This window comes from Rhinopithecus bieti, unplaced genomic scaffold, assembly GCF_001698545.2.
Source record: "Rhinopithecus bieti isolate Rb0 unplaced genomic scaffold, ASM169854v2 scaffold_19459, whole genome shotgun sequence".
NCBI lineage: Eukaryota > Metazoa > Chordata > Mammalia > Primates > Cercopithecidae > Rhinopithecus > Rhinopithecus bieti.
The window spans coordinates 1,146,670-1,163,821 of NW_016809864.1; the positions used below are offsets into that span (position 1 = coordinate 1,146,670).

At 45.6% G+C, this 17,152-nt stretch overlaps 1 pseudogene; it reads right to left on the reverse strand.

Annotated features, from left to right (window-relative positions):
• Positions 1 to 2,169: 2,169 nt before the first annotated feature.
• Positions 2,170 to 3,367, reverse strand: LOC108541204 (rho GTPase-activating protein 21-like; annotated as a pseudogene).
• Positions 3,368 to 17,152: the final 13,785 nt, after the last annotated feature.

Below are 17,152 nucleotides of genomic sequence, written 5' to 3' on the forward strand. Positions count from 1 at the left end.
TATAGATTCATCATCTGTAACAAATGTTCCACTCTGGAGAGGGATGTTGAGAATGGGACAAGCTGTGTATGTTTTGGGGGAGGGCGTACAAGGGAAGCCTCTATCTTCTGTTCAATTTTGCTGTGAACCTAAAACTACTCTAAAAAGTAAAATCTATCTTTTAAAAATCTGAGGGCTTGGGTTGAGGAGTGAGGACGTATAGGGCTGTCTCCAGGCCTTTAGGATGGTCCTGCCTTCTGCTCCCACAGCTCATGAGGGATATCCCACTGTTGTACAGGAGAGCCAGGAGAGGCTTACAGCAGATTTGGAGTCAGGGAGCCTGGGCTCGTCTGCTTCTGAGGGGCCGCCTGGAGCGCTCAGTGGTTCAGGAGCAGTGGTCCCTGACTGGCATGAGGTTGGCATAAGCCTTCTCTGGGATATACTCAGAGCTTGGCATGTTGAAGTTGAAAATCATTCTTAGAATTTCTCAGCCGGGCGCGGTAACTCACACCTGTAATCCCAGCACTTTGGGAGGTTGAGGTGGGTGGATCCTAGCCCCGGTTTCTCAGCTGAGGCACTGCTGACATTTTGGGTTCCATAACTCTATGTTGTGAAATTCTGTCCTGTGCACTGTAGGATTCAGCATCACTGGTCTCTACCCACTAGATGCCAGACACACCTTCCCTCCCTCTTGTGACAGCCCAGAATGTCTCCAGATATGGCCAAATGCCCCATTGAGAACACTGCTCTCATCACCTTCTCTTTGTACTTTCCAGATAGGGAAAACTGAGGCCTGCAGGGGCCAGGGCTTACCCAGGGTTTCAAAGCACCTGAGAGCTGCCCAGGCAAGGTGGATTTGGGGCTGCCCTGCCCATACTCTTTGGCACTCAAAAATCCAGCACATGTGACTCTGCACCTGTGGGCTCCATCCACCCAAGCCAGGGTGAGAAGGAGGCAGTGAATGCCCCAGGAGCAGACCCCCACGGTGATGGTCAGGGTGGAGGATAAATGCCCCCTCTCCCTCGCCCCGAAGTGGGATTGAGCCTCAGTTGTTTATCACCTGTTCTAACTTCCTTCCCTTCCTGGACCCCTCCCCAAATAAACTATTCCCACCCACATCCTTATCTCAGGATCTGTTTCTAGGGAGCACAAGGATTGCATTGGATCTTGCCTGTACTTCCTGCCTTCAAGATTCTCTGCACTAGATTATGATCTGGAGTCTTTCTGAGCCTGGGAAACCAACAGACTGTTTATGTTTGTCTGGTGGCTGGAGGCCACTGGTAGGCACCGGTGCAGCCCTGTGGGTGGGGCCATCTGTCCAGCATTCATTCAGATTGGTCTGGTGTTCTTTCTAATGCTAATGCCCTGCTGAATTTCTTTCCTTCTTTCTTTTTTCTTTTCTTTTCACCAAAATGATTTTTATTTCCAGTGTTTAACTGGATATGCACACAGGCATGACACAGGTTTGGATTCATTAAGTCCCCACGCAGAATTATATTCTTCTTGATAAAGAAGCCAGTTCCATCCAGGATCCACTATCTACACACCTATGTTACAACATTTATATCAAATCTGGTATCTGAAGAAAAGATACACATTTAATACGTTCATTTAAGTTACGTATTTTACAGAAAGATTAAAAATTCAAGTCACACAAAACTCAAAATCTGTATTAAAAGCTTGAATATAAAACTCAGATCCACCTGGAATGACTAAACAGTGGAAGTTCTGTATCCACCCGTGTTAAAACTGGTAAATGTAATGAAATTTGTTAACCGATAAAACGCATTCATTTATTCAATGTAAGTTATCTAATTTTAACAATATGGCACCCTAAAAACCAGATGTATTTTTATGATGAAGCACTTTTGTTTGTGATGAAACCAAAAGAACAAATTTGCTGCACACTAATGCCAGTGATTTTCTTTAGTGACTTGGGGTATATGCTATGTAGTAAGTTGCAATAAATGCTTTGCTCATTTGTATACAACTATCCGATATATTTTGAAATACATATATATATGTTCTTCTGGCTGTAGTAATCCACTGTAAAGCTATTTCACAGTGCAAAATGATGAAACCAGCCCCAATGAAGGCTGCATAATAACAATTCTGGTACAAGAAAATATTGACAGTACCTGGAATGGGCAGCAGTAGCTTTTTACTTGCTAGAGTGGACATACCCCCAGTTTAAAGACAGGGATGAAATTGTGATTTATTGCCTGGGGTTTCAGACAGTTTATGAGGTTGGGCATTCGCTGCAGAATTAGCATTTTTGCTCACGTTCTGGAAGCTTTCTCCGTTCACTTGGTCAAGTGACTGTGGTGGTATGGAAAGAAGGGGCCTGTTTGTTGAAGCTAAGGTGCTAAGGTACTGGAAGAATCGCCTGTGTCGCACTGAAAGGCCAAAGGTGTGTCAGTGGTGGCTGTTTCTTAGGTGCTTGGGTTCTCCCTCTGCGGAGCTCCACTTTCTCCTCTGCTAAGATCAGAAGTACTAGTGCGTAGGCGTTTCCCGGCCAGCCAGTCTGAGATGGAAAGGTCCTGGGCTGAGCATTTTGGTTTGAACCGGTTCACAGCTGAAAGCTCAGATTCTCTCTCCCCGCTCTGCTCATGCACTTTCCAAAAATTCAAAACGCTGATTTCAGTAGCATCTCTGTGCCCTCCTAGAGTACGTCTGCGCCAGATGCTTTTCCTTTTAGCAGTCTCGGCATTCGCTTTGTGATTCCCTACTCCAAACATGTCATGGCCAGGGGCTCTGGGTCCCAGTTTGAACCGATCTGCTATTTTCGTTTTCCATGTGGGTTCCTGTTTTCGGATTCGCCTCTGGTGGGGGTCAGTAAACTCTTTCTTGGCTTTCCTTTTTTTCATACCATCAAACACTTTAGTTAATGAAAGTGTTTCTTTCTCGTTCTTGGCATCTCCTAGACTTCCACTGTCTGACCTGAACCTAGCTGATTTTTCCTGGACAGAGTATCACATTCGATGAGTTTATAGGAACTGAAGAGCTGTCTCCGGCTATCTAAACTTGGTGTTAAACTTCCCTCTGTGCAACTTACTTCACTTCCTTCAGAATTTCTCCGGCTGCTCTTAGTCACTTTCTGCAGTTTTCCTCAGAAAAGCCTCTCTGAAGTCAAAGCTGTGGGGAAAACGGGAAACTCGCTCTCACTGTCGGTTTCCACAGGCCACCCTTCGCTGATGAATTTGCTTCTCTCAGCGTCTGCCTGGTCCCTGTTGCTCTCTGCCACAGACTGCATCTCAGGGCTCCGTCGACTGGAGTCCAGGCTAGTCAAGTATGTAGCAGACGATGTGGTCGAAAAATCTGAGGTAATGGTGCTGACGTTGGCCAAAAACTCACTATGTTTTGTTTCTATGCCCTGCTGAATATCTTTTTTTCTTTTTTTTCTTTTTTTTGAGACGGAGTCTCGCTTAGTCGCCCAGGCTGGAGGGCAGTGGCGTGATCTCGGCTCACTGCAAGCTCTGCCTCCCAGGTTCACACCATTCTCCTGCCTCAGCCTCCTGAGCAGCTGGGATTACAGGCGCCAGCCACCACGCCTGGCTAATATTTTGTATTTTTAGTAGAGACGGGGTTTCACCATGTTCTCGATCACCTGACCTCGTGATCCACCCGCCTCGGCCTCCCAAAGTGTTGTGATTACAGGCGTGAGCCACCGCACCCAACCTGAATTTCTTATAACAGTTTTATTGAGGTGTAATTCCCATACCATACAACTCATCCATTAGCGAGACTCCGTCTCAAAAAAAAAAAAAAAAAGAGTGTACAATTCAATGGCTTCTTTCTTTCTTTCTTTCTTTCTTTGGAGACAGAGTCTCACTCTATCACCCAGGCTGGAGTGCAGTGGTGCAATCTCGGCTCACTACAACCTCTGCCTCCTGAGTTCGAGCAATTCTCCCACCTTGCCTCTGAGTAACTGGACCACCATGTCTGCTAACTTTTGGAATTTGTTTGTAGTGATGAGGTCTCCCTTTGTTGTCCAGACTGGTCTTGAACTCTTGGACTCAAGTGATCATTTCACCTCAGCCTCCCAAAGTGCTGGGATTACAGATGTGAGCCACTGTGGCCAGCCATTGGCTTTTAGTATATAAACGAAGTTGTCCATGCTTCACCACAGTCAATTTTAGAGCATCTTTCTTTTTTCTTTTTCTTTTTAGAGAGAGAGGGTCTCACTTTGTTGCCCAGGCTACAGTGCAGTGGTGTGATCACAGCTCACTGCAGCCTCCAACTCCTGGGCTCCTGCCTCAGCCTCCTGAGTAGCTGGGACTGCAGGAGTGCACCACCATGCCCAGCTACTTTTACATTTGTAGAGATGGGGGTCTCACTATGTTGCCCAGGCTGATCTCCAACTCCTGGTCTCAAGTGATCCTCCTGTCTCGGCCTCCCAAAGCACTGGGATTAGAGGTGTGAGTCACCATGCCCAGCTCCATTTGTACCTTTTGAGAAACTGGCAGTCTATTTTCCAAAGTTTCACTCTGTCAAAAAAAAAAAAAAAAAAAAAAAATTTTTAAAAAAAACAAAAAAAAAAACATTTTAAACAATAGCATAACATACATAAAGTGCAAAATCATACATGTACAACTTAATGCCTTTTCACAAACTGAACACTCCCGGAGATCCAGCATCCAGACCAAGAAATAGGATGTTTGCAACCCTCAGAAGCCCCTGTGGGGGTCAGTCCCTTCCAGCCACTCCCCCGCCAGAGGAGCCATTGTCCTGCCTCCTGATAGCACAGTTTCCGTTTCCTTCCTGGATTTTAAATATTCTCCAGGTCAGGCACAGTGCCTCACACCTGTAATCCCAGCATGTTGGGAGGCCAAAGTGGGAAGATTGCTCCAGCCCATGAGTTTGAAACCAGCCTGGGCAATAGAGTGAGACCTCGTCTCTATAAAAAAATTGAAAAATTAGCTGGCTTTGGTGGTGCATGTCTATAGTCCCAGCTACTTGGAAGGCTGAGAAGGGAGGCTCACTTGAGCCCAGGAATTCGAGGCTAAGTGAGCTATGATTATGCCACTACACTAACAGCCTAGGTGACTAAGTGAGATGCTGTCTCTAAAAATAAATAACATAATAAATATATAAATATAATAAATAAAAATATAATAAATGAGTAAATGAGTATTCTCCATTCCTGGTGAGGAGTGGAGCCTGGCAGGAGGGCCAGGCTGACGAATGTCAGAAGAGAAAGCTTACTCTCAGATCCTAGAAGGAGGGAGGCACCCCAGCAAAGCGTAGGGGCTGGGGCCTCTGGGGCTTCAGCCTGTGGGGCTTCCTTCTCACAGCCCCTTGTGCCTTCCCACATGCTGGGAGTTTTAGGGGGTTTCCGGAGGTTGCAGAACCAGGAAAACATTTTCTAGAGTCCTTAACTTTGGTGTGACCACAGGCAGCCTGAAACCGAAAGCCAGGCCTTGGGACTGGGCGGCCACTTCCCTTGGCTGGGATTCAGGCACAGGCCAGACACACAAGAGGCTTTCAGAGTCATCCTGCCGGCCATGTGACCCAACAGGCAGGGTCATGCATGTCTTTGTCTGACATCAGAACTCACCTGGAGAGCCCCTGTGTCTTAGGTGTGTCCTGAGACCTAAGCTGGAAATTCAGAGCACATTGCCCAGAAGAAGTGAGACCTTTTCAGAATGTTTTTTATTTGGAAACAGGGTCTTGCTCTGTCACCCAGGCTAGAGTGTAGTGGCGCAATCTTGGCTCACTGCAGGCTTGACCTCCTGGGCTCAAGCAATCCTTCCACTTCTCAGTCCCACGAGTAGCTGGGACTACGGGTGTGCACCACCACATGCGGCTAATTTTTGTATTTTTTGTAGAGATGGGGTTTTGCTGAGTTTCCCAGGGTGGTCTCAAACTCCTGGGCTCAAGTGATCTGCCCACCTCAGCCTCCTAAATTGCTGGGATTATAGGCATGAGCCATCGCACCCACCGCTTGCGAATTTTTTTTTTTTTTTTTTTTTTTTTTTTTTTTTGAGCATGCGAGTCTTTGCCTCTGGCCGCCCAGGCTGGAGTGCCAGTAGCCGGATCTCAGCTCGCTGCAAGCCCGCCCTCCCGCGGTTTACGCCATTCTCCTTGCCTTAGCCTCCGGAGTAGTAGCTGGGAACTACAGGCGCCCGCCTCGCTCGCCCGGGCTTTATTTTTTTTTTTTTTTTTTTGTATTTTTTAGTTAGAGACGCGCGGTTTCACCATGCTTAGCCAGCGATTGGGTCTTTGATCTCCTGACGCCCGTCTCGGCCTCCCAAGTACAGTCATGACAAGACTCTTGGTGATGCCACGAGAAGCCCGCAGGAAGCAGGGTGTGCTGGCTAGCTTCTGTTGCTATCAGAGTGGTTCCTCTCCCTTCTTTTCCCTTCCACACCTGCCGCTTGCACAGGTGCTGACCATAAGAGCCCCAATCAACAGGCAGCTGCAGCGCCCACCACCCACAGGCTCCCATTGGCCAATGAGGGCCCAGACAGGAGATTGGAAGGGAGGAGAATGAGCACGCTGTTTTTATACCTCTGGCTCTGTCCATCAAAGATAAACAGAGCCCACCACTAGTTAATGCACTGAAGTAGATTTCATTCTGTAAAACCATTGCAACAGGGAAGTGGGACCAGCATGAACCGAACCCAATTTCCCCAAAATAAAATGCGGAGACTGGTTATTTTTTTGAAACAGGGTCTCTCTGTCGTCCATGTTGAAGTGTAGTGGCACGATCATAGCTCACTGCAGCCTCGACCTCTCAGGCTCAAGTGATCCTCAGCTACCAGAATAGCTGGGACTACAGACGCACACCTCCATGTCTACTAATTTTTAGAATTTTTTTTTGTAGAGATGAGGTCTCTCTGTGTTGCCCAGGCTGGTCTTGAACTCCTGGACTCAAGCCATCCTCTCACCTTGGCCTCCCAAAGTGCTGGGGCTACAGGTGTGAGCCACCACCCCTGGGCGTCCCTGCCTGCATCTTCACGTGGCCTTCTCCTCTCTCTCCTGTGTCTCAAATCTCCCTCTACTTTCCTTATAGGGACATGAGTCATTGGATTCTGACCCGTGTCAAACCTAAATCAAGATGACCTCATCTTGGGATCCTTAATGAAATCTGCAAAGATCCTATTTTGAATTAAGTTTGCTCATATATGGAGAGTTAGGACTTGAACATATCTTTTTTTTTTTTTTGGTAGAAATGAGGGCTCTTTATGTTGCCCAGGTGGGTCTTGAACTCCTGGGCTCAAGCCACCCTCCCACCTCCGCCTTTCAAAGTTCTGGAATTACAGGCGTGAGCCACTGTACCTGGCCACGGACATATCTTTTTTAGGGACACAATTTAACTCACTGCATTCTAGCTGCCTCCCTTTTTTCCCATCATTCTGCTTTCTATATAGGGCAACAGAAGCCTGAGTAGGTACGCAAGACTGGTCGGGCCTCTACGAATGAGTCTCCAGACAACTGACTAAAAAGTTTAGGGATTCTCTAAAAAGAGAAGCGAGAAGACAGAAGGGAAGAAGGCATCAAAGAAATAAAGCCAGAAATTTTCCTGGAACGGAAGAATACAGAGCAGTAGATGAATGGTGGTTCTTTCAATATCTTGTTCCGATGAGTGGATGGGAAGCCACCCTGATGATAACGCGTTTGGCAGTCACGTGGGATGGAAGATTGAAAGTGGTTCTTAGCCTTTCCACAAGTAGCCTCTTAGTAAGTATAAATTCATAAACCATCAGGAGAAGTGAGGCAATGTCGATGAGTAAAGCAGGCATGTGCAAGGCAATAAGGAGGAGTGGAAATTGTGTCCAACAATGGACACAATCCGTGATGCAAAAGGATATTCCCTTTGCACGAGTCTGCTCAGCCTACCGTATTAAAATACCATGGACTGGGTGGCTTCGGCAATAAAAATGTTATTTTCTGGCTGGGCGCAGTGACTTGTGCCTGTAATCCAGCACTTTGGAAGGCTGAAGCAGGAGGATCACTTGAGGCCAGGAGTTCAAGACTAGCCTGGGCAACATAGCACAACCTCCATCTCTATTTTATTTTTTTTGAGACAGAGTCTTACTCTATTGCCCAGGCTGGAGTGCAGTAGTGCGATCTCACCTCACTGCAACTCCCACCTTCTGGGTTCAAGAGATTCTCCTGCCTCAGCCTCCCAAGTAGCTGACACTACAGGCACCTGCCACCAAGCCCGGCTATTTTTTGTATTTTTAGTAGAGACAGGGTTTCACCATGTGGCCAGGATGGACTCTGTCTCTTGACCTCATGATCTGCCCACCTTGGCCTCCCAAAATGCTGGGATTACAGGCATGAGCCACCGTGCCTGGCCCCAATGACCTCATTTTAACCCGATGTCCTCATTGAAGAGTTGGTCTCCAAATACAGTCACATTCTGAGGTGCTAGGTTTTAGGACTTCGTATGAATAGGGATAGGGGACTCAATTCAGCCCCTAACACCCTCTGTGAAGACATTTCCCTTCACATTAAGAATAATTCATGTTGAGCATGGGCAACATAGCAAGACCCCATCTCTACAAAAAATATTTTAAAAATTAGCTGGGTGTGGTGGTACACACCTGTAGTCCCAGCTACTCAGGAAGCAGCAGGACCGTTTGAGCCCAGGAGTTCGAGACTGCAGTGAGCTATAATCATGCCACTGCACTCCAGCCTAGATTATGGAGTGAGACCCTGTCCCTAATAAATAAATAAATAAAATACTTCTTTTTGCATGCCAACCACACTTGTCTACTCCCCCACCCCACCACCGACACACACACACACACACACACAGAATGGCAGTTTGTAGGCTCCTAGCAACACGTTCCTTGACTGAAGAATGGTGGGCAATGGATGAGGCTGGTTCCCGGATGGGTGGAATCTGGCTTTGCAAGAGTTTGGGGAATCTCTGTCCCCCGCACAGTTCAAATTTGGAGAAGCAGATTAATGTATTTACTTGGAAAAGAGAACTTACCCCTGTGGTTTCTCCATCTTGGGAGGAAGTTCCATGAATAAACAACCAACTTGCTTTTGAAAGACCTTCTACCCAAATACTTTGAATACTTAGAATGACCCCCTACATGATGCCTGAGTTGGGGACAGAATTTCCAGAGCTGGGTCGGCTTAAGGCAGCCGCTCACCCCACTTGCCTTTCTTGGGTCTTCCTTGGGGTCTGAAGATGATCATGGTGCACATTGTTACCCTCTCTGGAAGGGGCAGCTCCCTATAATTCATTGAGGGTCTGCTGAATGCAGAATCTTTTGGTGGTAGGAGAGAGGGGGAAAGAGAAGGCATGTGAGTTTGTGGTAGGCTGGAAGGTGAACCCTGGCTTAGCCCTTGAANCCGCCCGCCTCGGCCTCCCAACATGCTGGGATTACAGGCGTGAGCCACCACGCCCGGCCAGCCCTCGAATTCTAACAATGGTTTTTGCCATTTTGTACTGTGAAATCATGAACAAGTGACTTTGCCACTCTGAGTCTCAGTTTTCCTGTCTGCAAAATGAGGATGTGCCGGCCCACATTGTGGGATGTACCTTACCCATACTGCAGAATTGCTGGGCAATTCAAGTGTGAAATCCTACATGAATATGCTTGCAAAAGTCACAAAGGCCTGAGAAGCAGAGTATTGTCATTGTTACTGGGTGTAACCAGAAATTGGAGAATGATTCAAAATTCACATGTGAGATGAATGCCGTTGGATATAAAGTGGAATGTTAGAAATGGAATCTCTGAAGGATGTGGGGAAGTAGAACAGAAAGGCAGGAAATGTGGCTTGATTTCCTGCTGGCTGCTGTGAGTTGCACAAATTGCTCTAGTCTGTGTGCTTTGGGTTCCTCATAATAAAATGGAGATCAAAACATCTAACTTGCCAGGTCATTTCCAGATAATAATAGTAATAAATTGGCCAGGTGTAGTGGCTTGCGCCTATAATCCCAGCATTTTGGGATTGAACTTGAGCCCAGGGGCTTGAGACCAGACCAGACAACATAGTAAGACCTCATCTGTACCAAAAATGCAAAAATTATTCAGGCATGGTGGCATGTGCCTGTAGTCCCAGCTACTTGGGAGGCTGAGGTGGGAGGATCACTTAAGCCCAGGAGGTGGAGGCTGCAGTAAGGGGAGATCACACTACTGTATTCCAGCCTGGGCGACAGAGTGAGACTCTGCCTCAAAAAAAAAGTAATAAATACTAATGTGTAGTGGACACTTACTGTGTGCTAAGCACTGGTGTTTCATAGACCATGTCTCCTTTAGGTGCCACAGAAACCGTAAGAAATGGGAGTTTATTTCTACTTCCATTTCACAGATACAGGCTCACAGAAGTCAACTAACTTGCCCAAGGTCACGCAGTTTTTGAGGGGCTCCCCAATATGTGCTATTTGATCTGCGAAAACTCTTTGCAAGATGTCAAGTTTCCAGTGAAGCTTCAACGTTGTCAGCAACTGCAAATGCTGGGGACAAGGAGAATACAGAACTGGTGAGCAGTGGGTGGATTAATCTGAGAAGCCTTCCTGGAAGAAGCGGATGTAAAGTCAGGTTGTGAAGTGGATTAGGATTATTGAGTTCCTGGAGGAGGTCTGGAACGGTGACTGACATGTGTAAGTCAAGGGCATACAGATGGGATTTAAAGATATGGGGCTGGATGGATTGTCTAAGGAGCGAATGTGGCTAGAAAAGAGGAGGAGGCTGGGTGTGGTGGCTCACACCTGTAATCTCAGCATCCTTCAATACCCAGCCCAAATATTACTTAGTGGAACGTTTCACTCACCTTCCTGCAGAACTGGTTATTGTGTCCTTTGCCCTATAATACCTTGGCAGGAGATTTTTTATCTTCAAGGATCATTAGTGCCAGAGAAAGTCAGGTAAAAGCAAATCTAGTCAGAACGGGACTAAAATTTCATAGTAAATATTGAGGGGAAAACGGATTTAATTATTTGATTGAGACTCTACCTTAAAAATGAAACTAAATGAAACTAAAATTTGTAGACACTATTCTGTCTTTAGCTAATGAAATTATAATTACAATACTGTACTAATTTTTAGAATGAACAGAGTATGAAGCCAGGACTGATGTATATTTTTTCTTTTAGGCATAATTTTCTGATAAAAAATTTGTTGGAACACATGATATGACATCGTTTTCTGCAAGTTTCACGCCAAGATCACACAGAAAGGAAGTCATTTTTACAAAAACGTTTGAAAGTACTACTAGTTTACCAACGGGTCTTTCTTTGTCTTTTCATAATGAAATTATCTGTTTTAAGCACCTGTCCAGTCTTCTTGTCAATTTCCTCTTTCTCAGTTGTTTCTTAGCCTAGCTCTACCACATGCTCATTTGTTGATATATTTGTGGGTGCTTTGAATAGCTCTCCAGCGTCATTTACATTGACTTCAGGAAATTCTGTAACTTGGCAAGGATGGCAGTTTCACTTTGCAAATGATCACATACACTCAGAGACAGACGGACTGAAAGAGGGTGTTGATATGAGGGAAAGGTAATAGTTAAAAATAGGTGTATATCTTTGTATATGTGCATATCTATTCAAGAGAAGATTTATCTTGAATGTGCTCTTGATAAGACTTCAAAGGAAAGAAAAAAAATGCACTCTGACCTGGAAACTTTGATCTTAGCTTACTAAATGCAGTTTGCCTGCATGAAGTATTTAGTCTGTCTTTTAAAACTTCAGAGCAGGCCAGGCGCAGTGGCTCACGCCTGTAATCCCAGGACTTTGGAAGGCCAAGGAAGGAGGATCACTGAGATGTTAGGATTACCGGTGTGAGACACCATACCTGGCCCAGATTTACCTTTAACTAATAAGACTGTAAGCTGCATAAGACCAGCAATTTTCTTTCTTTTTTGTTCATGGTTGTTTTCCCTGTTTCTGTTAGTGTCCCACTGGGGTTGATTCATTTATTCAATAAATGAATGAATTTGTTAGATGGCTACTACATGCCAGGCCCAGTCTAACACATGATGAACATCATTTCCCAGATGAGGAAACTAAGACATACCGCTCTAAGAGGGCATGTTCAAGCTTATATGTAATAAAGCAGGGATTCAAATCCACTTATACTAACCACAAGGCCAGTTGTGGTGGCTGACACCTGTAATCGCAGCACTTTGGGAGGTCGGGGTGGGTGGATCACATGAGGCCAGGAGTTTGAGACCAGCCTGGCCGACATGGTGAAACCCTGTCTCTACTAAAAATACAAAAATTAGCCAAGTGTGATGGTGCATGCCTGTAATCCCAGCTACTCAGGAGGCTGAGGCAGGAGAATCGCTTGAACCTGGAGGCGGAGGTTGTAGTGAGCTGAGATCATGCCACTGCACTCCAGCCTGGGTGACAGATCAAGACTCTGTCTCAGAAAAAAAAAAGAATAATGATAGAGGTGGCAGGCATGGTGGTGGTGATGACGGTGGTGGTGATGATGGAGGTGGTAATGATGGTGGTGGTGATTAGGGAGGTGGTGATGATGGTGGTGGTGATGATGAAGGTGGTGATGATGGTGGTGATGATGGTGGTGGTGGTGATGGAGGTGGTGATGATGGTGGTGGTGATGATGAAGGTGGTGATGATGGTGGTGATGATGGTGGTGATGATGGTGGTGATGATGGAGGTGTTAATGATGGTGGTGGTGATTAGGGAGGTGGTGATGATGGTGGTGGTGATGATGAAGGTGGTGATGATGGTGGTGATGATGGTGGTGGTGGTGATGGAGGTGGTGATGATGGTGCTGATGATGGTGATGGTGATGATGAAGGTGGTGATGATGGTTTTGGTGATGATGGTAGTGATGATGATGATGGTGATGGTAATGACAGAGGTGGTGGTGATGATGGTGGTGATGACAGAGGTGGTGATGATGGAGGTGGTGATGAAGGTGGTGGTGATGACGGAGGTGGTGATGAAGGTGGTAGTGATGATGGAGGTGTGATGATGGTAGTGGTGATGATGATGGTGGTGATGACAGAGGTGGTGATGATGGAGGTGGTGATGATGGAGGTGGTGATGATGGTGGTGGTGATGATGGAGGTAGTGAAGACGGTAGTGGTGATGATGATGGTGTTGGTGACAGAGGTGGTAATGGTGGTGGTGGTGATGGTAGTGGTGATGGTGGTGGTGATGATAGTGGTGGTGATGATGGTGGTGATGATGGTGGTGGTGATGGTAGTGGTGATGATCGTGGTGGTGATGACGGAGGTGGTGGTGATAGTGGTGGTGATGAGAGTGGTGGCGATGATGGTGGTGGTGATGACAGTGTTGGTGATGATGGTGGTGGTGATGATGGTGGTGATGACGGAGGTGGTGGTGATAGTGGTAGTGATGATAGTGGTGGTGATGATGGTGGTGGTGATGACAGTGGTGGTGATGGTAGTGGTGATGATCATGGTGGTGATGACGGAGGTGGCGGTGATAGTGGTGGTGATGACAGTGGTGGTGATGATGGTGGTGGTGATGACGGAGTGGTAGAGGTGATGGAAGTAATGGTGACTATGGAAGTAGTGGTGGCAATGTGGGAGTGGCAGAGGGGAATATGGTGCTGGAAATAATGGGGTGGAGGAGGAGATGGTGAAGCCAACTCCAGCACCCAACTGGGCCTAGGTCTCCTGACTCCTACCTCTGGCCCACGTGAGCCACAGTGGGTCATGCTGTCATCCTGTAGACGACACACCAGTCTCCACCCACTCTCCCTACTGCTTTCAGTCATAAGCCAGGAGTGAACTCCACAAGCCTTGCTGGGAAACCCAAGAAGCAAAGGTAGCCGTCCACATCCCTGAGCAGCGGCCAAGGTGACTCAGGCTGAGATGCAACAGCCTGGTCTGTGGGCAGGCACACAGCAGCCACAGGGGCCAGCGTGGACACGCCCGTGGATCCAGGGAGCTGATCTCCTCTGCCTCTCAGGGGGAAGTAGCCACCCCAGCAGATGCTGTGTTCCCAGCCCTCTTCTCCTTTTTAAAATCTGCAGCCCAGCATTCCTCCCAGGAATGCAGGTTCTGGCCCAGGTTCTGTAACTTACACCTTAGCCGCATCCATAGAGTAAGATGATTGATGCTTACCCTGAATTATTTTTGGTGATGATGAGACCATATACAGAAAGCATCTAACTCCCCAATATTCTCAATCAATAAATTATATCTGAATTTTTTAAATTATATCATCATTGATTTCTAGCTGGAGGAGCAGGAGGTAGAGAAGCCGATTACCCCTCACCCAACAGGTAGGTGACCTCAAGGACCACCTCAGCCCCAAGCCTTGAACTGGGGAAATAGAACCTGAGCATTTTACATGTGACCAGCTTCACTGCCCTTCTCAAAAGATCCCTCAGCACCCTCTCTTTCCTCTGCTTTCAGCCTCAGGCCCCAAGCTTCTCATCCCCAGGGCCCGTAGTGTCTTGAGAGTCAAGACCCAGGTCTTGATTGGTAACTAAACTGGTGTTTCCCAAAGTGTGGTTTCTGTGCCACCCTGCTGGCAGGCAGATAACTGAGGGAAAAGGGGTTCACCCATAGGTGTTAAATAACAACCAATCACTTAGTAAGAAAATCCCCTCTCAATTCATCATCATCTTCATCATTATATTCGGTTACACCACATGAAACAGCAATTTTTATGAATCTAAAACAAACAAATATCAGCAGTTTTATATGACTCAATCTAATAGGATACTTTAGACATATAAAAAGTTATAAAGAATAACGGCCGGATACAGTGGCTCATGCCTGTAATCCCAGTACTTTGGAAGGCCGAGGCGGGCGGATCAGGAGTTTGAGACTAGCATGGCCAAAATGGTGAAACCTTGTATCTGCTAAAAATACAAAATTAGCTGGGCATGGTGGCACGTGCCTGTAATCCCAGCTACTCCAGAGGCTGAGGCAGGATAATCACTTGAACCCAGGAGGTGGAGGTTGCAGCGAGCCGAGATCATGCCACTGCACTCCAGCCTGGGCAAAAAGAGTGAAACTCTGTGCCAACAACAACAAAAAAGTTATAAAGAATAATGGCTAGGCTTAGTGCGGTGGCTCTCACCTATAATCCCAGTGCTTTGGTAGGCCGAGGCAGGAGAATCGCTTGAAGCCAGGAATTCGAGATCAGCCTGGGCAACGTTGTGAGACCCTATTTCTACACAAAATTTAAAAATTAGCCAAGCGTGGTGGCACACTCCCAGCTACATGGGAAGAGGCTGAGGTGGGAAGATCACTTGAGCTCAGAAGGTTGAGGCTACAATGAACCATGATTGCACCACTGCATTCCAGCCTGGACAACAGAGCGAGATCCTGAACCAGAAAGAAAAAAAAAAAGATGAACAGTATATTCTTTAAAATGACCAGTTTTTTTGTGGAAGAGCAGTCATAGAGAGCCCTGATGGCAAATAACTTATTATGATTCTGGAAGGAATTACTGGTTGGTAATCATAGATGACCAATGCTACCATTGGTGTGGAGATTATACTAGCAGCTGAGCTCATGAGGAGAAGATTCTAGAATACCTATATCTGAATGCTGTACCTTTAGCAACCTGTGTTAAGGGTCTCTTCTTAGAAATGTAGCACCCCCAGATCATAGCTTATGGATTCACTTTTACATGTAACACTATACTATGATGAAACAGAAGGAGAGAAGATGATAAAAGATTCAACTATTAAACCTTTAAAACTCACTCAGTGTCCCAATGTGTAATTTATTTAAATAACTTTATTTTTAACAAACATTAACTTCCTACACTTTGATTAGGTTTATTAAGTTTAATTGGTTAAAGCCGTACGTACTCCAGAATGTTTATAAAAGACATTTCTATCTATTCTTACGGTGATTTTTATTTCTTTTTCTTTCTTTTTTTTTTCTAGCACAGATAAAGCTGCTTCGTGTGTCATAATGCCCATATGTAAGAATTTTTCTGGCATATATACTGAAGAGTGGAAATCCTGAGTATTATCTAATGATTTTATAGGCATTACCAAATTACTACCCTAAGCAATTACACCATTCTACATGCTCTCCAGCAAAGCACAATTCCCGTTTTTCTACACCCTTAACATTTTTACTTATCTGTTGATCCAAGAGAGCTTTAGCTTGGTGCCACTCTATCTTTAATACCTTTCTAACACTTGCTAACTACCTTTTGTCGCAAAGGGAGATAGGTACCCAGGATCAGAAACTCGAGCAAACTGAAATCTAAAGTTTCATATTATCATTTTATATTCTGCCTGGGTTTTGTTGTTGTTGTTGTTGTTGTTATAGTTGCCTACTATTCTTGCACAAGGGACGCTGTCTTTCCAATTGTGATAAACATAGGAAATTTCCTTTTAAAAGAAATTAACTCAGTAAGACAGAGTAAAACAAAATATTAGATACATAATAGTACAGATTTCATGTGATTTGGAGGAGAAAAAAAGATCATGCAGGGAGCTCTGAATAAGTAAAGATGGGAGAAGTAATACACCAGTGATTAATTGCAGGGGAATACTGTAGAGCTGAAGACCAGTGGGTTCTGCAACTAGGGAACACCTCCCTGGAAACTGTAGTATTTCAGAAGTGAAAAATCCTGGGGACCATGTAATCCAACCTATGTGTTTCATGGGTGACGACATTGTGGTCCAGAGAGAGGAAGTGTCTTGCCAGTAATGGCACAGTGAGTCAGTGGCCAAGTGGAGGCTGGCACCCAGGTTTTCTTGACCAAGCACATGACAAGTGGTCACTGGATTGACAGGAACAATCAAAGCAGACTTCTTAAGTGATTAGAACAACAGATCCTTATCCCTGGCTCTGTGCACCCACTGTTTGCTGTTTCGTCATCTTGTAATGCAGATCTCCTGCAACCTATCTTTTTCGTTTTCTTTTATCTGAAAATGTCTATTTCTGTCTGCATTCTTGAGGGATATTTGCACTGAATGTAGAACTCAGGATGAACATATTTTAAAATCTTTTCTCTTCCTAGATATTCTTCCGCAGTCTTCCAGCTGCCACGGTTTCAAATGAGAAGTCGATGATCATTCAGGTGTTCTCTTATATGTACTGTGTTATTTTGAACTGGCTGCTTTCACGAGTTTCTTTTAAGCTTTGGTTTTCAACAGTTTGGCTATTATGTGCCTAGGTGTGGTTTTCTTGCATTTATCCTACTTAGATTTGCTAAGCTTCTCAAATCTGTATTCCTTTAAAAAACAACAAAAAAAGGGCTCTGGCTTTTTTTTTTTTTTTTTTTTTT